The sequence below is a fragment of the Ochotona princeps genome, chromosome 5 (genome assembly GCF_030435755.1).
Source record: "Ochotona princeps isolate mOchPri1 chromosome 5, mOchPri1.hap1, whole genome shotgun sequence".
Taxonomy (NCBI): domain Eukaryota; kingdom Metazoa; phylum Chordata; class Mammalia; order Lagomorpha; family Ochotonidae; genus Ochotona; species Ochotona princeps.
The window spans coordinates 42,650,324-42,676,167 of NC_080836.1; the positions used below are offsets into that span (position 1 = coordinate 42,650,324).

General features: G+C 38.5%; 1 protein-coding gene and 1 pseudogene across 1 annotated transcript in view; one reads left to right on the top strand and one right to left on the bottom strand.

Annotated features, from left to right (window-relative positions):
* The window catches only part of PSMD14 (proteasome 26S subunit, non-ATPase 14), a 97,874-nt gene that overhangs the window by 18,552 nt on the left and 53,478 nt on the right, over positions 1 to 25,844 (top strand). The window lies entirely within an intron of this gene.
* On the bottom strand, positions 18,957 to 19,260 carry LOC101524522 (HIG1 domain family member 1A, mitochondrial-like; annotated as a pseudogene).

Sequence of the window (25,844 nt, forward strand, 5' to 3'; positions counted from 1 at the left end):
AGAGTCTGTTCACCCATTGTGCCACCACAATGACCACCCCATGTGCCTAGAATTTTCTTTTACTCATGTAGTGGGCATAGTGACATAGGAGTTAAGCTGCTGCCTTCAATGCTAACATCCCATATGACATCGTTTGAGTCTTGTCTGCTTCACTACTTCCATTCCAGCTGCCTGCTAATGGTCTGGGCAAAACAGCAAGTTGGCCCAAGACCTTGATCCCTGCAACCCGTTGTGGAAGATCTGGCCCCAGCTACCCATGTGGGATGCTGGCTTTGCAGGCAGCAGCTTAACCTGCCCCTGGCCCCAACCCTCACTAAATTCACGGGAAAAGAGGGAAGAAAAAGGAAAGCAAGAGAATTCAGTAGCACTGAATAACATTAAATGGTGTTTTTCTTTTGCACTTTTATTAAAGGAAGCCACCAACTAAAACAATGTAATTCATTTTAATTTCTTATTCAATGCTTCATGTCTTATCTAGATGTTCTATATCATTCCCAGTCTTGGATTTGAAGGAGTTAACAACACTGGGTAGTTGGCCATACTGTATCTTGCATGACCTTCTAAAAGATTGTCATTGCAGTGAGTTGCAAAGCCATTGGAGATTGTTGAGCAATGGAGTTATGCCTACCACACTTGGATTTTTAAAGCATCTGGCTGCTCTGGAGATGACATGTAGAAAAACAACACTGGAGGAGAGGATAAGTAGCAAGTTGCTACAGTAATGTTTTAAGTTAAGTTACAAATTATTATGTTTTGTGAGTATTCTATATTTTTCTGCTGGAGAAATGCTGTGGCATAAGCCATCTGATTAATGTGTACAATTAGTCTTTGTTTATACCTATCACCTTTGAAATTAAAGGTGTTATTTTGCACTATGGTGTAGCATGAAAATGAGCAAATTTTTACAGAAGACTTTTTTAAAAAAATTTATTATTTTTTCCCATTAATTACAATGTGTTACGCGACACGATTTCATAGGTACTGGGATTCTCCCCCCTTCACCCCAAACCCTCCCCCCCCAAGTGGATTCCTCCATCCTGATGCATAGCCACAGCTCAAGTTCCGCTGGGATTCCCTCATTGCAAGCATATACCATACATAGATTCCAGCATCCCATTGTCCAAATTCAACGACCTCTTAGGGAGGCCCTCTCAGGTCTGAAGGGAGAGCCAGCAGAGTGTCATCCCGATCAACTAGAAGCTCCAACATATCATCAGCAATAATCCAGGTATGATGAGGCTGGTGCAGAGTCCACTGACTGATTTAGACCATCACAGCGTCTCCCCTTATCCAGTATTTCGCTGCCAACATATAACTGAGGTGGTTGATTGATCTATTCCATCTTCCATCTTTTCTTGGTTAATGTTCTGATTCCTCCATTATGATTAAGGGAGTTCCCAAAGAAACTTTGAGGTGTTCCCAGACCAGGTTCCTACATGTACTAGTAAGCACAGTGCCCGCCACAGTCCATCACCCGGATCAGCTGGTGGTTGCAACTGCTGGGTTGGTTCTATTCTCAGCCCTGACCTCCACTGGAACCAATGAGTACTGCAGCCCATCCTGGTTCTGGCCATCACACACTCATCCTTCACTTAAACCAGTGGGAGGTGTGCTGGTTGGGTGCTGCATTCCTAACCGGCACAGGCAGCCTTGCCTTGGCATTTTGTATTGTATACTTTTTTTTTTTATTATCGCAACCGAACCTGGCCAGACCCCCGCACAGCTCCAGTGCACAGACTTGCCAGTGGATAACGCGAGCTAACTCAGCCTGGTCCGCCCCCAACCTGAGCCAATGTATACAAAAGACTTTTTATGAGTTTTTATGTTGCTTGAGTTCTTTAACCTGGCTTTATCAGTAGTATTCATATAATGATAGGTGCTTCTGGGTACTTTTTTTTAAGGTTTTCCTCCTTGTATTCCTTAAGTATCTGGTAATCTTCCTTTGTGCATTGTAAGAAGCCTTTCTGCGCATTGATAAATCTGCCATTTGCCTTATTAAGTTGGGAAAGGTCGAGACTTTTTTTCTTTTTTTTTTTTTTTGAAGATTTATTTATTTTTACTGGAAAAGTAGATCCACAGAGTGAAGGAGAAACAGATCTTTTGTGCACTGGTTCACTCAATGAATGACTGCAACAATTGGAGCTGAGCCGATCCAAAACTGGGAGCCAGGAGCTTTTTCCTAGTCTCCCAAGCGATTGCAGGGTCCCCAGGGTTTGGACTATCTTCTTGTGCTTTCCCAGGCCACAAGCAGGCAGCATGATGGGAAGTGGAGCAGCTGGGGCATGAACCAGTGCCCATATGGGAAAATGATCCTTGTAGGTGGAGGATAAGCCAGTGATGATGGCATTGCACAGGCCCCAGGTCAAGACATTTTAATTGTTTTCTTTGTTTGCTTAATTACAAATGAGTCAATAGTGATTTTGCTTTAGAAACAAAGCAAAGACGCAAGATGCTTTTCCATTTGTTGCTCTTGTCAGGTTATAATTTTTCTATTTTTAAAAGTATACGTCCTCATCATTCCATGGATGAACTCATTCTGATGTTTATAGTGTAGAAAATTAAGAAAAAGGTCAGGTTAATAGCAAGCTAATTAGAGCATAGTGTTTGTAGCTGTCATGGAAGTGTAATTCTTGTAAGCAGATAGGAAGTCCCATGAAACGGTTACTCCTGAGAGGTCTCAGATCAGCTCGTGAGATTCTCAAGTAAGGAAAAAAAAGGAACAAATTCCTGGCGGATACATTCAAGTAAATTCTTGTCATTTTTTTGCAAATTCTAATTGTGACAGGTCTTTTGGGGGAAACTTAGGATGCTGAATTTCCATTTTTTCTTTAAAAATTTATTTACTTATTTGAAAGACAGAATTACACAGAAAAGAAGAGACCAGAGATATCTTCATTTGTTAGTTCATTCCCAGTGGCCGGAACTGGGCCAGGCCAAAATTAGGGGCTGAAGCCTATTTCTATCCTCTGCTGTTTTGCCAGGCACATTAGCAGGGAGCTGGATAGGAAGTGGAGCAGCCAGGACTTTAACCAATGCTCCTATGGAATGCTTGTTCCACAGGTGACAGTGTTACCTGCTATATAGTGCAGTGGTGGCCTCTCTCTCCAATTCTTGTAAGACTTATTGATTTGAAAGTTAGAAAGAGATCTTTCATCCACTATTTCACTCTGCAAATGACCATAACACCTGGGCCTGGGCCAGAGCCAAGCCCAGAACCTAGAACTCCTTTAGGAGTCCCAAGTGGTTACTATGGTCCAAGCAGTTTTGTGTTGCTTTCTAAGACACCTTAACTGTGCCGTGGATAGGAGGTGAAGCAGGCAGGACATGAACCAACCCTCAGTTGGGATGTATGTGTTACAAGTTGAAGATTAACCCACTCTACCACAGTGCCATCCCTGAATTTCTTTTCTTTTTCTTTTTAAAGACCCACTTATTTTTTTTAGAAAGATTTACAGAGAGAAGGTGAGACAGAGAGAAAGCGCTCTTCCATCTGCTAGTTCATTCCCCAATGGCGGCAGTGCTACAGCTTAGCTGATCCCAAGCCAGGAGCTTGGAGTTGCTTCTGATCTCCCACATAGGTTCAGGGTCCCAAGGTTTTTGGCCATTCTCTGCTGCTTTACCAGGCATAAACAGGGAGCTGAATGGAAAGTGGACCAGTGGGGACAAGAACTGGTGCCCCTAATATGCCATCACTGGCAGGCAGAGGACTAGCCAATTGAGCCATCTCCCACTACCCCCTGCCCGTCGCCCCACTGACTTTCTATTTTGATGCAAAATTCTGATAATAAGTTTTGTTAAGTTCTTTAGAACATAAAAGGAATGGTGGTGTATGTTTCAGTTATGATAAAATGGTTCTCAGGAATTAGTAAATTTCTCTTAAATTAAGGGAAAATCAAAATTATGGGAAAAAAATGAACTCTCTAAGGCATAAATCCAAAAGTCAAACACAGGATGAATCTTAAGTTAATAGCATGTTTAGGAGAAAGAATATATGGGGTGGGAGACAAGAAAAGATACCTCTGTCTAAATGGAAAACTAAGACATTGAACATCCTAATTTGGAGTCTGCTATTATATCACAAAAGCCAGCCTGTGTCAGTTCTTCCTATAGTCTCAGCATTTTTTTTAACATGTTTGATCTCTTGGTTACATCACTGATTTTGCACATTATCTTTACTTTCCAGTCTTGTAACAAATTGTAAATTTGTAGCTCATGTTAACATTTGGATAGTTCTCCAGATTTCATATTAATTTAAAGTCTGGGCAGGTGGGGCTGTGTTCTTTACTCAGAGCACATTCGAGGTGGTTCTTTGAATCTTTGTGAGTTGTTTGGATTGAATGCTGTGAAAATATGCCACCAGGCCAGGACAGTACTCTCTGAAGCGGCCTCCTAAGTGATTTTCAGACTGTTCCTGGGGATTTTTCAGTTTCCCTCCAGAAAACTGAATGTCTATGAAGGGAGGGCATGATATGATAGTTGAACTTTTCTCTTACTCATTATAGATAATGTTCCTTCTTTGTTACATAGTCCTTTATTCCTCAGTGTTACAGATACTAGAACTTGGATAGTTAAAAGCAGAATGCTTGTTAAGAGTATATACCAGAAAGATTAAAAATCCAGTTTTTCAAAGTACTCCATTCTGTTTATAAGAAACAAGAAACTGGGCCCGGCATGATAGCAGCTAAAGTCCTCGCCTTGAATGCGCCAGGATCGCATATGTTTGCCGATTCTAATCCTGGCAGCCCCACTTCCCATCCAGCTCCCTGCTTGTGGCCTGGGAAAGCAGTGGAGGACGGCCCAAAGCTTTGTGACCCTGCACCTGCGTGGGAGACCCGGAAGAGCTCCTGGCTCCTGGCTTCGGATTGGCTCAGCTCCAGCTGTTGCGGAGAATCACTTGGGGAATGAATCACAGGAAAATCTTCCTCTTCTTCTTCCTCTCCTCTGTATATCTGCCTTTCCATTAAAAATAAATAAATCTTAAAAAAAAAAAAGAAGCTGATAAAAAATTAAAAAACAGGAATATTTTTACTTAGAGAAACTACTTATTTCATTATTCAATAGAATATATTTCGTTTCATTTTTTTCAGTCGGCCAATTATTTTGCTAATTTAAAATTTATAAAATAAAAAAATAAACATTTATTATTGTTTATTCATTTGAAAGCCAGAATAACAGTGAAAAAGAGATAGAGAGACCTTCCATTTTCTGGTTCACTACCAAAAGGCTTACAACAGCCAGGGTTGGGTGAGATCAAAGCCAGGAGCCAGGAACTGCATTAGTTTTTCTTTTGTGGGTGATGAGGGCTGAAATCCCTGAGCCGCCATCTGCTTCCCAGGCACCTTACAGTGGAGAGCTGCATAAGAAAAAACAGAGTAGCCAGGACTTGAAGTGACAGAGTGCTGCTCCCAAGTGGCAGCTCCAATTGTATGACAACACAGGCCCTAAAAGGATATTTTTCTGTTCCCATTTATAGAGCTATTTGTACATGGGAATGATTTTGATGTTACTTTAGTTTATACCTTGTTACACAGTATTTGGCTATTGTTTTTTTCCCACTTGCATATTTTGGTGGTTAAGAGAACCTACATACTTTGAAAATTCAAGACTCTCCTATAGAATCTATAGAAGTATAAATGTTAAGTACCTTTCATGCTTTGATATGAAGTAATTATATACTGCTTTTGTAATGTAAACATCACAACAGGGGATGATTATTTCCTTGTTAAAGGATCAAGTCACAGGTGGAGCTAGAGTTGGAACACAAGTTTTTCTGATGCCAAAGCCTAATCTACTTGAGTGTTTCCACAGGTAGATAAAATCTATACTGTTGCCACTGGCTACTTGCTTCATAAATTAGTTAAACTTAGTCCTAATCTTTGTTTAACATGTAGATGAAGAATAAGGTATTTGCTTTTTAAATTTTTTGATACTTAAAATATCTAGGAGAATTTCTCTTTGTTTGGAGATGTGAAACTTGGTCCATGTTTGAAGAGTAATTAGGGAATGAGGGAATATTTAGTTTTTACTCCCTAGACAATATCTGTCTTAAAACATTGAAAGAAGTAGAATTTACAATTAGGGTAACTTTTTTTTTTTTTTTTTTTAATTAGGGTAACTTTTAAGATGTATGTTTCTGATTTCTTTCTTTATCAACTGATTAGTACTCTAATGATAAAATTTTTGTTTCATTAAAAAAGCATTTGGGGAAAGAGGTTCTCTTAATTTCAGTGACCAGTCTTACCTTGAATTATAGTACTGAAAAAGAAAAGAGGTCGAGAGAGGCATTTTATTTGAATAATAGACTTGCCAATTAGCCATCAAGTGCCTCCATCTGTGAAATTGTTGATCAGATGGGTTAGCTGGGATGTTTCCAGACTAGGGCATCATAAATGGCACTTTAAAACTGTCACTTTGATGAAGAGGTTTCAAGTATTACACTGCTTGATAATGTGGAACCTTTTTTCCTTTTTGCAGTACCATGTTTTTTTAGAACATACTGATCCCATTTATAAATTCTGTGGCATCAAGAGAACTTGGGAGACCTGTCACTGGGAAGTACTGCTTAATCTGTTCTGTTTTGTGACAGGATTAAACCACCTTCTCTCATGGTTTTCATAGTATTGTTGGTTGGTGATGTGGCAGGTGCAGTTGAGAAATACACATTGCTTTTGGGCCATGGAGTTGATGTACTTTGGCAAGTTTCTTTGCTCTTTCCCTTAATTGTGAACTTTTAAATGAATATGTAGTAATGTGAGGTAATGTAAGTGTTGAGCTCTACGTGTAGCACTTGTGTAAAATAACTTTGGCATCTGTCCTTTATTTTTTACAAGTATTTAAGTTAGTGATTTTTAAAAACAGATTTGTTTGTATGAAAGGGAGAGAGAGACTGATTCCATCTGCTGGTTTACTCCCTAATGGTTTTGATAGCCGGATGTGGTCCAGGCCAGAGCAGGAGCTCAGTCAAGGTCTCCCAGGTGGGTTGCAAGGTCCCAGGCACATTATCATGGAGCCAGACTAGAAATAGAGCAGCTGGGATTCAAACTGGTGCCCTGGTTTAGAATTCTGGCACTCTAGGCAGCAACTTGGCTGGCTGCACTATAGTACTGACCCTGGATTTAAATGATTTATGAGTAGTTATTACATTTTTAAGTTTAATAATATGTTATCTTTTCCCACCATCTTATATCTTATACTTGCTCTTACATTGTGTAGAAAGTATTCCTTAGGAAGTTGACTTTTTCAAATGCTTTTGCAATTAATTAGATATTAGAGACTGTAAGTGATGTTTCTCTATGGAGGACAGTACCACGCTTTTCTTTTCTCATAGGCTCAGGGTCCTGGAATTTGAACAGGCATCCTGGTCACCTGTCTGTGTGGGAACAAACTGTGGACAGCAACTTGGCCTTCTGCCTGCCCTGGCATAGATCTCTGACCTGCCAGACTCACTGTGAAAGGAAGAGTGTATCAGTCAATGTTAAAAAACCAGGGCTTAGAGCTAGGGTAGAGCTAAACAGTGGCTGAGATCCACAGAAGAGGATAAGAGAATGAAAACAAAATGCAAATATGCATGAAAGCAGATAATTTGGATCTTGTTCATATTTTTCCAAGATAGATTTTCATATATTAGCATCATTCCTAGACTATATCCCCAAGTAGGCAATTAATTGTGAGGAAAATATGACTTCAAATGTAGTTTACTTCAGAATATCTGATAACTGTGTTTTTTTTTTTTTTTCTTTTTTGTTCTCAAAGATATGTGTGTTAGATGGTGTTCCTTCTCCATGGCCCAGATATCCAGTGGTTGATAGATAATATTGATCAATCTGTAGGTTTCTCCTTACAAGTGAGAATACTGAGTCAGATAGCAATTAAGTCAGTCACTTGCTCACTATGTTATGACATTTGAAAAATATGACATGTCAAAAAAATATATAGCTTTAGAATAGAATTGAAAGACTTGCTTTAGAGATCTCCTGTAGAGCATGAGGTGGAAGTGCAAGAGTAGGAGAGGAGAGAAATAGATGTGAAAGTGTAACCTGTGCTTTCCTTCCCAGAAGAATGAAACTTTCCCCTGGGCTTTGAGTCAGTGCTACTCTTTCATGGGTTCCAGGCATTTTTGTTCTGATGTGTTTTCCTGTCCCTCCTCCCTTAAATCCTCAGCAGCAAGAACTCTGTTACCTTTTTCATGGGAGCCCAAATAGCACTGTGAAGAGGTGATTGCTTAATCAGGGTAGGGCAGGGATCAGCAGTGTTTCTAGGAAATCTCTGAAAGATGATTCCTGTCCCTTAACTTCTGTGCCTTCGAATTTCTTAGCGTGAATGAGTTTTTAAAGAAAAAAAGGTGTGTTTTACCAAATAAATTATTTAAAAATAGGAAGTGTATGTTGCATATTAAGTGTCCCTATCGTCACTATTCCTTTCTCTGGAAATAATCTTTCATACCTGTTTATTTTTGTTTTTCTGCTTAGTGAAGTAAACCGGTCCCCAAAAGGACAAATATCATATGTTCTCTCTCATACGACAGCCTCTGTGTAAAATACAAAATAGACAGACATAGATAATCAAGTGTGTACATATATTGTCACAGATTAACTAAATAATGAGAGACTAACATATCAGGAAGTAAAGATATGTTGCAGTACATGTCTGCACTCCAGAATGAAAATAGGACTCCCACTGGTTTAAATATACATTTACAGTATTATACTAGATTCTACCTTTACCTATGCCTACCATGCCACAATATACTTAAATAGCAGAAAGTTTAACTTGTAACTGTTACTAAGGGATAATGCTACTTTGACAATTTTGAAGAAAAATAGCAGGAGGGGTACACAAAAGGAAAGAACCCCTGTGTATATACAAAACTGCATCATGGCAAAATGGAAAAGAAAGGGAGAACTGGGGAAAAAAGAGAACTAAAAAATAAAAAGATTTGATATCGGTGGTATGTAGTGGAACTTCTTGTGGGGATAGAAATGTATGTAGCTGTCCAGCGTGGCAAAAATTAGTCTTATGTGGCAGCTGAGCCCTTGGAATGTGGCTAGTATGTCCAAATGTAAATATTTAAATTGTGCTTTATTCCAAGTAATTAAAGTTTAAATAAGTGCATGTGGCCATTGGCTACTGCACTGAATAGTAGAATATGCAATCTTAATACTGTATGTCAGATACTGTACTTATCTATATCTGTAAATATAAGCTGCCTTATTTTTCTTAGATGACGGCTTGATTTTCCATTTTGTGGGTGAACAGTTTTTTTAAGATAATCATTTTTATTTTATATCATTTAAAAAAATAACATTCCAAACCATGTATGCTCTTGGGAATTATTTAATTATGTGATTGTATAAGCATTTTTAAATTTCTTACACATGACTTTTAGAATGTAATGGGAATAATTTTTAAATTAATCCTTATGAATTTAGTCTGCCATTTTGCTTCAACAATTTGACCTTAAATAAATTCAGTTTAAAATATTAAAAAAAAAATCATCATTTTTATTTTATATGATTTTTACATAGTTGATTAGGGTACAAAGGGTCAAGGGCTACAGGAAGGTGAGTGAGAGCATTATCTCCACATTCTCTTTTTCCTTCCTGAATTTGGGGGAAGGAGAGAGATAAGCAGAAATAATTTTTTAGCCATTCCTTTTCATGTGTATTTCAGTTGCTCCCTGTCTTTTGATTTACATTCAAGTGTTATAAATATTTATTTGAAAATATTTCACAAATATATTCCAAGAGATTACTTTTTATGAAGTAGGATTATTGTGTTTAATCAATGTAGGTTTAGGCAGATTGGTTGAAAGAATATAAGTTTTGGCTTTGAATTTAGGCTTCCCCACTTACCTTGATCACATTTGACTTCTTTGGGTCTCAACATTCTCTCTTATAAAGCAAACACAATAATATCCTCTATATAGGATTATGTTACTAGAAGTAATATATGTAATATATATAACCGATCCCTTCAGTGGTGTTAGGAGACAAAATTAAGAGTGCTGGGTAATGGTAACTTTATCATTACTTGTTTTATTAATAATGAGACCATAAGAAGCTGAGTGGCCCCTGTTTAATGTTGAATTGTGGAGCACCTCCAGAATAGCTTTGCCTGGCTCTTTGTAGGTTTGTAAGTTCAGACAGTTCCTACCTTGTATTCATCCACCATCTCTGAATTGTATGTAGCCATCTGTAAATTACTTTTCGTATGTTAATTTAGAATTTGTGTATCAACTGGCAAAACTACATTTTAAGCTCTATATGGTGCTTTGCTTGTCAGCCAATAGTTAAATTTAAGCAGAATCACTGTCTTAATACAACATTGCCTGTATTTGAAAATTTTATGTCATATTGGTAGAAAACAGGAGTTTGAAAATGCTGGTACTATTTAAAAGCAGCTGTAGGTCTTAAAATTGTGTGGATTATGGAATTATATTATGAGTTTGGACGTAGTTTTTTCTTTAGTATTTTTAATTATATTGCTTCTATAAAACAAATCCCTTAAAATTATATTGAGGAAGTAAACTTTGTAAAATAAGTCCTTGATTACACGTGATTTTTATGCTCTTAACACACTGGCAACTATTAGTAAGCTTACTTTAAGTTTTCCTTGACATCATCTTTTATAAATATACACATTAAGGAATCAGCTTCAAGCATGCAGTGTGTCTGTATAAGAGGGAAATGTACTCTGCCTTTTTTAAAATCTGAGAACCTGAAAAGCATGTTTGTATATGACATTCAGTTAACATAAAAACATTTTATATCTAAATTTAGTAATTCTTTTTTAAGTTTACTCATTGTTTGCAAGGCAGGGAGAGAAGGAGAGACAGAGAGATTGAGATCTTGCATCTGCTTTACTTCCTTAATGCCCGCTGAGCTGGGCCTGGGCCAGGCCAAAACCAGGAGTCCAGAACTACCTCTAGGTCTCGAAACTGATGGCCTGGATCAGGAGTGCAGTAGTCAGGGTTTCAACCAGGACTCTGATGATGCAATGCAGGTATTTCAAGTGGTGATTTAGTACCCTGTGACTCAATGCCTGCTCTCTTTTCTCTCCTCTCCTTTATCCTCTCTTGCTCTCTTCTCCTACCCTTCCTCCCCTCCTTCCTTTCATTTTTTTGGAAGTGTTCTTATGGTCCTCATATGATGGCTCGGTGGCTAAATTCTTTCCTTGCACACGCCGGGATTCCATATAGGCATTATTTGTGTCCCTGCTGCTCTGCTTTCCACCCAGCTCCCTGCTTGTAGTCTGCAAAAGCAATGGAGAATGAGATAACTTAGTTATTTACATTTAATGTAGTCTTTGATTTAAAAACCATTCATTTTGCCATTGCTTAGTGTTTTTTCATTTGTTTTATTTTTTCCTTTCGCTACCTTCTAGTTGATTAATTGAAAGACAGATTTACAGAGAGAGAAAGAAGGGAACCAACCTCCATCTGCTTGTTCACTTCCTGAATGGCTGCAGTGACTAGGGCTGGGTAAGGCTGAATCCAGGAGCTTCTTTCAGGTCTCCCATGTGGGCGGTAGCGGCCGAAGGAATTGGAACACCTTCAGCTGCTTTCCCAAGCACATCAGCAGGCAGTTGTGTTTAACTGGCATGCATCTGGGATATCAGCATTGCAAGTACTGGCTTACCCTGTTAAGCCATGGCACTGGCTCTGAATATACTTTAGTAATTTATTTTCTCTGAATGGCAGAGAGAAAGAGAGAGAGAGAGAGAGAAAGAGAGAGAGAGAACTTCCATCTACTGGTTTACTCTCCAGATGTCTATAACACGAAAGTCAAAGCTAGGAGCCCAGAACAAACTGAGTCTTCCATGTGGCTAATAAAGCCTTCCACTTCTGGAGTACAGATTAACAGGAAATTATATCAGAAGTATAGAATAGCTAGGATTCAAGCTAGGGACTCTGGTAAGGGATGTCGGTGACATAGACATTGATTGAGCTGCTGTGTCAAGTATCCACCCTGGCCCTTAGATTTTGTGAAAAATTACTTAAACTGAATAGTTGAGATCAAATGAACAGAAAATGTCATTTTTAGAGTTCAAACATAACGAATAACCAATGTGAGATTGAGTTCTCGTATTGTTTTGTATACAGTTAAGATACATTATTAGGGCAGTCTTTCTTAATTCAAATAACACATAATAAAAGGACAGGTTGATTCATTTACATTGAAATTTATAATTCATTTTTCTCTAAAAACACCATTAAAATGTATAGTGTTTGTGGAGCATTTACCTTGTGCTATGCACATCTGGTACATTCGTCATTTAATTTTTACAATTTTGTGAAGTTGGATTATTGTTGATGATCCCCATTTTTCAGACACTGCTGAGTCGTGAAGAAATGTAGAAATCAAAACAGCTACAGATTGCAAAATATTATCTTATAATTGATAATGAATATGTATCAATATATCTATGAATTAGTAAGAAAAGAATACCATTTAAAAATGAACAAAAGATATGAACTTTAGAAGAAGCGTGAATATTCTATAAACATATACAGACTAATGGTAGTATATAAGTATCAAGGAAAACATTTTGGCAGGTTCTGGTTATTATAAGAATTTGCTTACCCTAAAACCTAACAACTGTTTATAATTATAATTCCCAGAAAAGTTTCTTAAATGGACTTTCATAATAGCATGATTTATAACTGATGGGGAACCCTTTTTCTCCCAAGAGCCATTGGATATTTATAACATCATTCACGAGAAATATGAAATATCAAGTTAGGGTGGTGCCATGTGTAGTACCTTAAGCCTTTGCCTGCTAGTCTGGCATCCCATGTGGGCATCAGTTCATGCCCACACTGCTCCACTTCTGTTGTAGGTCCCTGCTCATGACCTGGCAAAGCAGCAGAAGATAGTTCAAGTTCTTGGGTCTCTGCACCTATGTGGGAGACCGAGAAGAAGCTTCTGGCTTCCAGTCTTCCCAGTCCAGGCTTTTGGGCTGTTTAGGGTATGAACCAGCAGTACATGGAAGATTTCTGTCTCGATTCTCTGTAACTCAACCTTTCAAATGAAAAATAACATAATTATCAATTTTAAAATTAGCCTGTAATAGTGTTCTGAATTTTGAGTCATTCCTGTGGTTGCCTTCAGGGAACCATAAAAATGATTTTGGGGGCCATATGTGACCTATGGTGAGACAGTCTCCACTCTTGGATCATATAGTTGGATAGTTTTCTTCTTAATGAGCCATAGCATAGTAAATATTTTAGGGTTTTGGACCATGTGGTCTTTCAGAGAAACTGCTAAATTCCACTTGTGTCATTGTATTGCTCAAGCCATCATATTACAAAAATGGATGGACTTGACTTCCAAAAAAATTGATTTTTCATTAACAGCTGGTTTGCCCATGGGCTAAGTTTACTAATTCTTAGTTGAAAACAATCTGAATGTTCTTCAGTAGAAGAATGTATATGCAGTTGTTTAGTAGTAGACTTTTGAAAATTAACAGAAATGAATGATCCTCACGTCAGCATTATTTCGTGATTCATAAAAATATTAAGGAAAATAGCAAGTGGAGGACTATAATTGTATGTGAATGTTTTAATGTGCAATTTAAATATGCAGAATAATCATTTACATAACTCACGTAGAAAATATTTCTAAATGCGTGCTAGACATTAGAATAGTAGCATGTACTATAGGAATGCAGTGAGGATATCAGCAGTCTGAGCAAAGACCCAAGGTTTTTTCAGTCCCGTTGCTTCACTGATGTTTTATTTCATAAACTGAATAGTGAGTTTATTATATTCATTGTGCCATTTTATATTTAGCTATTTCATAATAAAATTTGAAGGAAACTAAACAAAAATATTTTTCACTCTGTGTGGTTGTCACTTGACTTTTCTCCTTCTTTTTGTGTTTTTAAGATTTACTTATTTATTTGAAAGGCAGAAATGCAGAGGAAGAGGCCAGGCAATCTTCCATCCAGTAGTTACCTCCTCAAATGTGTACAATAGCCAGGGCTGGGCCAGGCTTAAACCAGGAGCTCCATCTGGGCCTCCCATGTATGTGACAGTCTCAGTCCTTGGGCCATGCTGCGCTGCTTTCTCAGGCAGTCGAGACCTGAACCAGTACCCACATTAACACCAGCACTGCAGGTGATGACTGGGCTCTTCCTACCGCTCACTGGCTTCATCATTGGTCTTCCAGCGCCAGAGAGGCAGATCAGCTCAAATAAATGACCTCCATGCCTAGTCGGCTGTCTGATTAATTTTTTTAAAAGATTTATTTATTTTTATTACAAAGTCAGATATACAGAGAGGAGGAGAGACAGAGAAGAAGATCTTCCATCCGATGATTCACTCCCCAAGTGAGCTGCAACGGCTGGTGCTGCGCCGATCCAATGCCGGGAACCTGGAACCTCCTCCAGGTCTTCCACGCGGGTGCAGGGTCCCAAGGCCTTGGGCCGTCCTCCACTGCTTTCCCAGGCCACAAGCAGGGAGCTGGATGGGAAGTGGAGCTGCTGGGATTAGAACCGGCGTGTATATGGGTTCCCGGGGCGTTCAAGGCAAGGACGGTGCCGGGCCTCTCTGATTGATTTTGCCATCTCCGCCTCTTGTTCCTTTTTTAGGTATGCTTCACGTCCTATTATATATAGGCAGCTATTATAGTTGAATTTTCTAGAAAAAAATGCTAAAGCCTCTCATCCATTTTGTTTGATGCATTTATTCTTCTGAGGTAAGGGATCCAAAGTTCTTATTGGATACCACACAAGCAAAGAGTTGCTTTTGGCATTTTTATGTATGCTTGGCTCTCAGAAGTATCAGAATGCCTGCCTGGCATGTTTGTAGGTGTCAACAATAAAAACAAAAACTGGGTTTATTTATAAGAAATTGAAAAGTTATTTGTATGTTTGATAGTCTTTCTCTAATGTAGAATTTTTTCAATCAGTAGCCTCTTAGTTTGGCTGTTTTTAAGTAAGATCATCCATCCATCAGATAATAATAGTGGAGTGCAGAGTATGACCCAATTGCTGTGAGGTTGGAAACTTTTTTTTTTTTAAATTTATGTATTTCTTTGACCAAGAGATCTCTTCCATCTGTAGATTTTCTTGACAAATAAAAGTCACAACAGCCATGTTTTTGCAAGGCCTAAGCCAGGAGCAAGCAGCTCCATCCACATTTCCCACATGGGTGACAGGGTCCCAGTACTTGGGGCCAACTTCCACCACTTTCCTTTTAAAAGAATATTTAATTTTCTTTGTAATATTGTTTACATGGTTGAGAGGGGTGCATGCTCAGGTGGTCTTTTGGTTAAGGTGGAGAGGGTCAGGTACCCAGGAGGGTGGGTGGGACAAATATTTCAGTTATTTTTTCGTTTTGCTCCTGTGTCCACAGGGGAGAAAGGGGAGGAGGCCATACCTTGCTTTCAAACTACATAAGCACCCAGGAATGGAGGACAGTCATTTGACGACACTTTAGTGACCCCAATGTGGGGAGGAGTGTTGTGAGGTATTACTTGAGTGGTTTTGACAGGTTTGTAATGTTGCTGATTTCATTGTTCCAGGTTTGAGAAAATCTTTCCAAGGTCTGTTAGCTGACCAAGTCCACTTTTGTACATCCACAGATTCAGGAACATGCTGCCATGTTTGGCCAGGAGAGTGGTCCAACCTGTTCTGCTTTCCATCCTCTGACCAGGCAGATGACTTCTTCTGCTGACCTAGATGAGCTGGCCATAATGTCCCCTCTATGCATCTGGGCATGCTGTATACTGCAAAGGCATAAGCAGCTGAAGAGGTCCAGTCCCAGTACATGCACTTAAAAGTCAGACTGTACATCCTGTGATTTTCCATGTTGCCAAGGTCTGAGTCCAACAGCCTAGTCTAGTTGTGGAGGTCCCAAGAAACCTTGCTTAGGTGATCCCAGACTTGACTCTTGTGTGTACCAGCCAGTGCAGGTTCAGGCTTGATCTGTCATCAGTAGTAGCCAACAAGCCCACATGTTTGTGGATGTAGCTGCCTAGTCAGTTTCTGCTCAGACCCATATATCATGTGAACTAATGAATGCTGCTACCCAGCCCAACCAGCCTGCCACAGACCAAGTCCTCATTCATACCAATGGGTGCTGTGGCCTAGTCAGGATGACCCCCAGTAACTACCACCAGGCACACTCCCAGCCCCAGTTTTTGCATATGCTTGGCTACTGTAGCCTAATCTGCCTCAGCTCAGATCCCATCTGGCTGTTGTGCACATCCCACCTTGCCCCCAGACTTGGCCTTCAGATATGCTGATAAGTGCCACTGTCTTGTCCAATCTGGCAATACTGGTTCTCGCACTCACCAACAATAGATATAATCTAACAAGATAGTTTCCACAGTTCCCCTGCCAGGTATATTTCTAGTCCTGGATTTTGTACCTGCCAGGGGGGTACTACAGTCCAGTCTTACATGACTTGCACCCAGTCTTGGCACTTTCCAACTTGTGCTGTGTCCCAGCCCAGTAGGTCTACACCCATTCTTCCTCTCAGGAATACTAGCTGGTGCAGCAGTCTAGCCCAGCCAAGCCCAGACCTGTCTACACTCAGACTAGCCCACTCCAATTCCCAGTTCTCATGGCCACCAGTGGAAGCAGTAGCCCAGCAAAGCAATCCCCGAAGTTTCTCTAACAGGGTCCAGTCACAGCCCAAGGTCTTGCATATGCCTGCGGGTTCTTTGAGACCCAGCTTGGCATGGTCCACCCACAGTCTCATCTCTTACTGGCAGGTGTTGCAGCCTAGCCTAGCCAGGTACAGTCCATATCCTGGCCTGGCTCTCTTGAGAGCCAGTGCGTGCTGAGACTTTGCCCAGCCTGGACTGGACTGGCCTTTCCCCAGACTTGGCTCTTGTGCTCCTCAATGAGAGCTATGACATAGTAGTGGAGTTCCCCAAGTTCCCCACCAGACCTGTTTCCAACCTCAGATATCATGTGTGTTAGTGGGTGCTGCAACCTGACCCCACTACCTACCTTAGAGCCAGCTCCTGAAGTGTCAGGTGGGTTCCTGTCAGGTGAGCTCTGTGGTCTAGCTTGGCTTGGCCTTTCACTGCTCCCAACTCTCCATGTAAAGTGATAGGTGCTACAGTCTCGCAGTGGCGAGCCTATAATTGCCCTACAGAATCTGCCCACCTGCACCGATATTTGCAGGCAGGTACTGTGGCCAAGCCCAGCACAGGTATCCCCTATGTGTGGGTGCCGTAGCCTGACCCAGACATGCTTTCTAGTTCTTCCCCTCTAAATTGCTCCATCTCAACTCCCTTGCCTACCTGCAAGTGCAGTGGCCCTGTTGGTGGAAGACCCCAGAAGTCATTTCTTCCTGTTAAACATGCTCTCACCCATTCCTACTCCAGTATGTCCCCAAAACCCTTCCCGGAAAATCTACAGCATCCTACCCCATCGCCTTCTTAACACTCCTCCTTCCCTGTTCCCCCCTCCCCTGGCCTGAGGCTGAGGTGGTGTGTCCTGGCCCAGGATTCCCTGCCTTCCCTACTTCTCTTTAACAGTAACAGAAGAATGAGTTCCTGTGCTATCATATTGGTGTAGTTAACACAACTATGGCATTAACCAGGTCCAAAATGCCTGCCAGCTACTGATTGCTTTTCTCTCAACAGTGTGATGCTTGCGTAGGTACAGGGCAACCTAGACAGTTGCCTACGGCTGGTGATAAAGAGCACTTTCAGTATGGCTTCCCGTACTGTGCCACAAAGCAGGCCCTGTTACAGATTTTTAATTTCATTTTTTCTGTGCATCTGTGGAAGTTCCTTAGTATATTATAATATTGCTAATCTACTCATCTATTGTATGCCTTTGTATAAGATACTCTGAGTGAATGTCCTTTGCTTCCGTTGTTTAGTGAGTTTATTGCTAACTTGGCTTTTAGACTGTTTTAAGATGCCTTTCTTTTCACTTTCTCCAAGAAATTGTTTATGGTATGTCAGTCAGCAAAGCTAGATTTTGCTACAGGAGCAATGCCTACATTTCAGTGGCTTACAGGCACCAAGGTTTTTGTTTTTGTTGTTGTTTATTTACTTGTTTGTTTGTGTTCATTTACTTTAATAAAAATATATTGATCAGACTACCACCATGGAATTTAAGTTCAGGTTAGAAAAGAGAATTTTACAAGTGTAATATATTCTGTATATATCAAAGTTTGTATATAATGTCTGACCAACCAGCTTGCTCACAAACTATTAATCACTTCCACTGCAGGTAATTTAATATTTATAACTCTTACACAGAAGAAAAAAATACTGTACACATTTAAAAATGTTAATTTACCCTTGCCTTAAGCAGTTAAAATGCAAGTTTCAATTTCAAGATGACATTTAGAAATTATTCTAGTGTAAGAGCAGCAAAATATAATTCTTCAGTTATAAAAAAACTAAATTGGAATCCATAATTAAATTGATTAATGTTACAGGTATGATTCTGAAATATACTACCACACAGCTATCTTAAAGGTTTTTTTTACACATACACACACATTCAGTTAGGAAGGGTTTACAAGTTCTATTCCAGGAACTTTTTAAAAAGTTCTTGAAGAGATAACTAGCCCCAACAAAATTGAAATAGTCAGCCAGTCTATAAGGCAGGCAGAAAAAAGTGAATTAGCTGGGGTAATTAGACTCCTAACATGCAAAATATGTGATATTCAGCAGCAAACTAGAAGTAGCTTCAAGTTTGGCCTGTTGGTGTTGTTCAAGACTACAAAAGTTTAAGAAGGGGGAAACTAAAATGTAACATTGTGTTAACTTGGCTCCTCTGAATGACCCATGAGTGAGCTAGTCATAAATAATTTGGTCACTAGGCAAATTACACCTATAAAAAAAGGAGGTCATTATTGAAAACACTATGTATTATTGTCCAAATTCCTCAAATTATTTGTTTTCAATAGGAAATGTAACATCAATATGAGATGTGTAACTAAAGGAAGCATCTCCAATAGAGCCAAGCTAACATCTCATCTTCTAAGGCTTAGGTTTCGCCCAAAATTTCCAATACAAGGAATAGCCCAGCCCATACCAACAGTCATTGCTCCTACCACAAAACCTTGAGCAGCCTGTGCACATGGATCAGGTGAAGGGACATTTTTATATTTTTCCTGCTTTTCAGTTTGTAGAGCCCATATGCAACAATGGTTGCAAAACTTGCCATCCCAAAGGGGACAAATGGTGCCTCTTTAGCTTTTTGGATAAGCTTGGATCCCTGATCTTCATCAGATGAAGAAAGAGAAACATCTGTATTGGTTGACATAGCAATTGCTTTAAGAATTTTCTGGGCCTGGCACCATGGCCTAGCTGCTGAAGTCCTCGCCTTGAACGCCCGGGAACCCATATACACGCCGGTTCTAATCCCGGCAGCTCCACTTCCCATCCAGTTCCCTGCTTGTGGCCTGGGAATGCAGTCGAGGACGGCCCAATGCATTGGGACCCTGCACCCGCGTGGGAGACCCTGAAGAGGTTCCTGGTTCCCGGCACCGGCCGTTGCGGCTCACTTGGGGAGTGAATCATCGGACAGAAGATCTTCCTCTCTGTCTCTCCTCCTCTCTGTATATCTGACTTTAATAAAATAAATAAATCTTTAAAAAAAAAAAAAAAGAATTTTCTGACAGTGACAAATACCACACATTCACCAACTGGCTTCTTTGTTTTTAATCTCCTCAAGTGACGTGCCTATCATTGGTGATTTGGGTACTTGATTCTGTGGTATCATTATTTGGTATTCAAACTGATAAGACTGAGCTTACAGTCACTAAACAATGGCTTTTCAAAAAGGCTTTAACTGGAAATGACACAGGTCACAAGCAAGTCACATGTTCACACCTAACTTTAGGAAGTCAGCAAAGGGCAGTCCTATTATTTGCCTGAGAGAAGGATCAAAAATATTTTGTGGACAGTAAGAATTATTACATATGATGTCTCCAAACCTGATTAATCTCTCCCTACTTCATACTTTTATGACATTTTGTAAAACTCTGTGAGGGTACTTCAAAAAATTCATATAAAACAGAATTAAAAGGTAAGTGTATTTGGGTATGAAAAATGTGAAATCCATATAGTTTTTTTTTCATAATGTGCATTTTCATGGATTTTTTGAAGACCCTTATGTCTCATTGTTATTTATATTAAAATTATGATAAAATCCTGTATGAATGTAGAATTTGATGAGTTTGATCAGTTCGGAGGTTGGCTATATAATACCTGTGAAATTCCTCCCCAGCTAACTGGGCAAACTCATGCCAGTCATTCATTAACCTTGCCTTAGAAAAATCCTTCCTGAATCAGTTTTCATCAGTGGTCCTCAAACTCACCTTCATAATAATTTGGAGAAGTGAAAGTAAAAGGGAAATACCTGAACCTCACCCCAGAGTAGTTCAGTCAGAATCTTAGAATGGGCTCACCCCTCAGAATTTTTAAAGCTCTGTACAATATTTAATAAACAGTTATAAGAAATTATCTGAACAGTGTACAAATACTGGCTTACATGATCATTATTTATTTGCCTTCTAGTGAACCTCTTTGAATATTCAGCTTTGTTTTTGTTATATTCCACAGCTTACTTGCTTTCCTGTGATTTTTGGCACCAAACTCTACCTGTACTCATATATTCATTTTTATATTCACTTGTATATTTTATTTGTCTGCTGCTCTACACTTTAAAAAAATATTTATTTATTTATCTATTTATTTATTTGTTTATTGGAAAGGCAGATTTATAAAGAAGGAGAAACAGAAAGATCTTCTGTTTAGTGGTCTACTCCCCAGTGGCCACAATGGTCAGAGCTAAGCCAACCCAAAGCCAGTAACCAGGAGCTGCTTCTGGGTCTCCCACACTGTTGCAGGTACAGTGTCCTAAGTTCATGGGTCTTCCCCTACTACTTTCCCAGGCCACAAGCAGGCAGCTGGATGGTAAGTTGAGCAACCGGGAAATGAACCTGTGCCCATATGGGATCCCAGTGCGTTTAAGACAAGGACTTTAGCCACTAGGTTACTGCTCCTAGCTTTCTTACCAGCAGTGCATCTAATTAGTTCATAATATACCTAGCACTTGTCACTGTGTCTGTCACACAGAAAGTTTCCCTACTCTTTTTTCACTTTTATATCTCTAGTAGCCCTGCTCATATTTACCTAATTCTTTGTATTCCATCTCCTATGTAGAATGATTTCTGTTTTCTTGTATTGTTTCTTTTGTCTTTCTATTTTGTTTAAGACTTACTTATGTTTATTGCAAAGGCAGATCAGATTTATGGAGAGAAGGAAAGATTTTGCAGCTGCTGATTCACGCCTTAGCCTCAACTGCTAGAGCTGAGCCTCCCTGGAACCAGGAGCTCTTTCAGGTCTCCCACTTGGGTACAGGGTCCCAAGGCGTTAGTCATCCTCCTCTGCTTTCCCAGATCATAAGCAGGGAGCTGGATTGGATGGGGAGCAGCTGGGACACAAATTGGTGCACATATGAGATTCTGACACTTGCAAGATGAGGATTTAGCCATTCAGCCATCATGCTGACCAGGCCCTTTCTTCTTGCATTAGATGAGATAAATTTTGAAAATTAAGACAAAATACAAATATAATGTATTTGAAAAATATAAAACAGCGCCATACACTTAGGCAAGGCTATTAGTATTGTATGTGATTACCTCCAGGGCAAGTCAGCTAATCAGTGGTCCAGCTAATCTCATACTTGAACTCTGGGTCATCCAATGGTGTCCATTGCTTGGATGTCAGATAATCAGCTTTTTATACAATTATAGTGATCCAGCTGTAACGTTGGTGCAAATTTTGTAAACCTATACTTGGTACCACAATAATGAAATCCCAGTGCCAAAATTTAGCATCTGTATTTAAAAATCTGTCATCTTAACCTTCAAATATTATAATTACATATTTCTTTTGAGAGAAAACCAAACATTTATTTATATTTATAAGAGCTGAATATTTATCATAAAGGCAAAAATGTAGATAACAAAAAATACTTATATTTGTAACGATGGTCACCTTTAAAAAAAAAATCCTCATAAAAGCACCTATTAAAACCAAAGCAGCATTAATTTATGTTTGACTTCGTAAGAGTGTGTTTTAGATTTTATCCCAATTTCTTTTAAAAGCTTAAAAGAATCATCATGTGCAGGATGATTGTTGTCTCATGTCTGCTGTCTGTTTTGGTGTATCATTTGTTCAGAATGCTTTTTCCCTTTGCTTTTCTCAGCGTTTTTGGTTTTTTGCTTGCTTGTGTTGTGTGTGTGTATATATGTCATTATTTTGTTTTGTTCTTTGGTTTGGAAATGCCTACATATTGTTTCATTCTTAGCTTAAGGGAAGATTATATCAAATAGATTGCTGTGACTTCTGTATTTCCTGTGCACACTTCTATTTTTTGTAATTAATCTCTTTGGAATTATGGCTCTTCTTTCACTGTGTAAATCGTTTTTTATTTTAAAAACAGTAATAAATAAATAGGGAGTAGGGGAATGAGAGAGAGAATCTCCTGTCCATTGGTTTACTCCATAGATACCCAGCAACAGCTGGGGCTGAGCCAGGCTGAAGCCAAGAGCAGGAACTCAGTGGGTACAGGGTCATGAATACTTCAGCCATCACCTGCTACTTCCTATGGTAAGTCTTAGCAGGAAGCTGGAATGGAGAATTGGACTGCAGCTCCAACACAGACACTTCATTATAGAATGCATGCATAACTGTTGAGCTGAAACTCTGCTGTTGTGAAAACCTTTTCGGGGCAAGAAACTGTCTCTCTCTGTTGTCGTCAGTTCATAGCATATGAGTTCTCAAGTCTGTGACAATTGAATTAATAAAAAATATTCATTTGTCCATGTATGCATATATAGTTTGTAACATTCCATACATGGTTTTGCATAGTGTAATTTGGAAGACGTTAATAAATTTTGAATTATTTTTGTTTTCCAAAATATTTGTGGGTAATAAATAGAATTCTAGTTGAACAGTGTTAGCACAGATGGGGCCACTAATAATTATAAGGACTTTAAATCCAGTTGTAACATCCATTATGGAACAATTATGATACCTTAATGTTCTGTTTTGGGACATCAAGGTTCTGCTTTATTCTTTGTGCCTGTTATAAGTTAGGAAAAAATGTTATTGCACTTTTCCATGTTTATTATTTTGAACTGATCGGTAAGTAATGCTTCCTTATGATGAAGATAGTCAAGTGTTGTGTTTGTTCCTTTCTCATTGTAATGGAGTAAAACAATAGTAATCCAGTTAGGGGGCAATCGCTATGTTCTGGTGAGACTAAGTGTATAGATGCCTAATGTGACTGGTGCTCATGGCATCAATCTCTCTTTTTGTCTCTGTCTCACACGCACATACACACAGAAGAGAGAGAGAGAGAAATATTTTTAGTAGGTGAAAATTGTTTCAAAATCAGTATCAAAGGTGATCCTAAAGGGGAAGAAATGTTGCAGTTGTGTATTATGCACCAGACCACAAGTTCTTTGGTTAAGTTCCTCTGAACGTTGATTGAATCTCTTTATATTAAGTAATGGTGTCATCTCCTTCTCTTCCCTTCTGTTGTATCGCTTCTCTCCACTGCCTGTTCCTCACAGAAATTTTTATACTCTCAAAAATAATGGCTCAAGAGCAGCCACTTAAGTTTGCTGTGTTGGAGGGGTCCAGTAGAGAAAAGGTATTCAGAAAGGCAGCAGATGAGTTTGTCAAATAATGAGGAAGAGACAAAATAGATGAAGTGGCAAAGGGATAATAGAATATTGTGTAGGAAAATTACCATTTTTGACATGCTTGAACCTTACATTTCCCATTGTGATTTCGACCTTTAGTAGTCAGATTTCTAATGAGTAAGGATATTGTGGATATAGTTACTCAAGAAACCAGCAGTTTTTCAAGACTAGGGAAACTGGTGCCTCCATGATCATGTTGGTGATTATTGATTTGTCACAGGTATATAGTGTTAGATATAATAGGTTTTCTTACCCTAGTATAATGTTGTATTCTTACTTTAATACAGGTTTTTATGAAAGTCAATACTTTTAAGATTTCTCAGAACTATAATATTGTAGTGTTAATATTATGTATCTGAGTTATTACAATTCCTATTATACTTACAATATATGGGAATATTAGCATGTGTCATTTGAAAAGTAATGCATCATTGTTTTGACATTTCCGTTCTTATTTTTTTTGCTTCTTTTTGTCTTTTTTAAATTTTTTTTTTTAAGAATTAATGTGCCATCTGGAAACCTGAGATCATGCCATAAAAGGAATTTAGGATTTTTTTTTCTTTTGGCAATCAGTCACCAGAATATGCTGTGAATGTGCACCTTATCAGAATAAATAAATATAATTAGGTGTATTAACTCATATGTCTCAAAATGCTTCTGTGTTGGAAATTCTTACATGACTATTGTGAGGTTTTTTAAAATTTCTGTTATATCATGTTAAGATGACTAGTGGGACAGTTACTGGCTCCTCAAACTAAAATGTAAATCAAAACCTTATGACTTAATAGTTTCAAACTATTTCAAATACTGTATCCTGAATCTTCTTATTTATTGTTAAAATAAGCAAATATAATTAATTTATGTTTTTCAGAGGGGAGAGTTGCAGTGTTGCATTGCAATTAGCTTGTTCTGTTCTTCTATTCTGAATAACATAGTCATTGAAACTGTCAGCCAGAGGACCTTTTTTTTGGAACATTTTTTTTTTAACTCTAAAAAAGTAACAAGTTTTTTAAATTAATTGAGGGAAAACAGCTGAAAACGTGCATTGAAAGGGTTAAGTCGACATGAAAGAATTCATTTCCACTTTAATGACCTAGCCTTGCTGGGTTAGGACGGTGGGGAACATGCTTCTGACTTGTACTCCTATTGCCAATTAACACCTCCTATAACAGGTTGCCTCAGCTAGTCATTGAAGCTCAGGCAGTAGAAATAGTTTACATGCAGCTTGTTTTTCACACTAGTTGTTTAATACTCACAAAATTAAAGTATTAAAAGGTTGTTTCTTACCTTGCTGGGCAAGAGATAAACAATTCAGTGGTAGTTATTTGTATATGTTTGAATTCACTTATTTTGTGTGTGTGTGTGTTTAAGGGATTCTTAATTGAGGAAGCTGAAGGTGGTGGTTTCATCCAATTTTTAGTTTTATGATTAAATTTGTTAAGGGTTATTTGATACCATAAAAATGCAAAGAATTATTTTCTGTCTACTCTTCCAATACATTATATATTTATAATCATGTTTACTCACTAACAAAATTCATTTTCTTTTTGTCCAAAAAGTATCTTAACAGACTTTTAAGTATAATTCTAAAATGTAAGATCAAATATGTACATTTTAAAAGCTAATACAAAAATAAATGTTATAAAATATTTTAATACTGCAACTTTTTTTTTTTTTTACAAATTTTAAAATGTTTAATGTCCTTTCTCAGTAAAACCAGGTTTTGAGTGTTGCAGTTCATTGATGCTATTTATTTTACATTTCTTTTAAGTGACACTTTGGTTCATGTTTAATCAGCAGATATTTTAATAACATAATAAAATTGGCTAAATAATTGATACCAGTTCACACTAAGAGAAAGGTGGAGTAATATAACTAATAGTGTTAACAAATTTGTTAAAAGGCCTGAGAAGGTAACACTTTGAGGCGTTAGTTTCTATGCTGTTATAATGGCAAATGCCTTTTTTAGCACTTAGTCAACAAGGGCTACCCAAGTAAAAGTCACAGCTTTTTATGCTGGATCAGATTTTAACCTTCTGAATGGGAAGAGGGACAAAAAAACACAGAAACAACCTGTGTCTCATTTAATTTAACCACATGTAAATTTTATAGATCTAAATGATAATTTATGCTTTACTAAATGTGA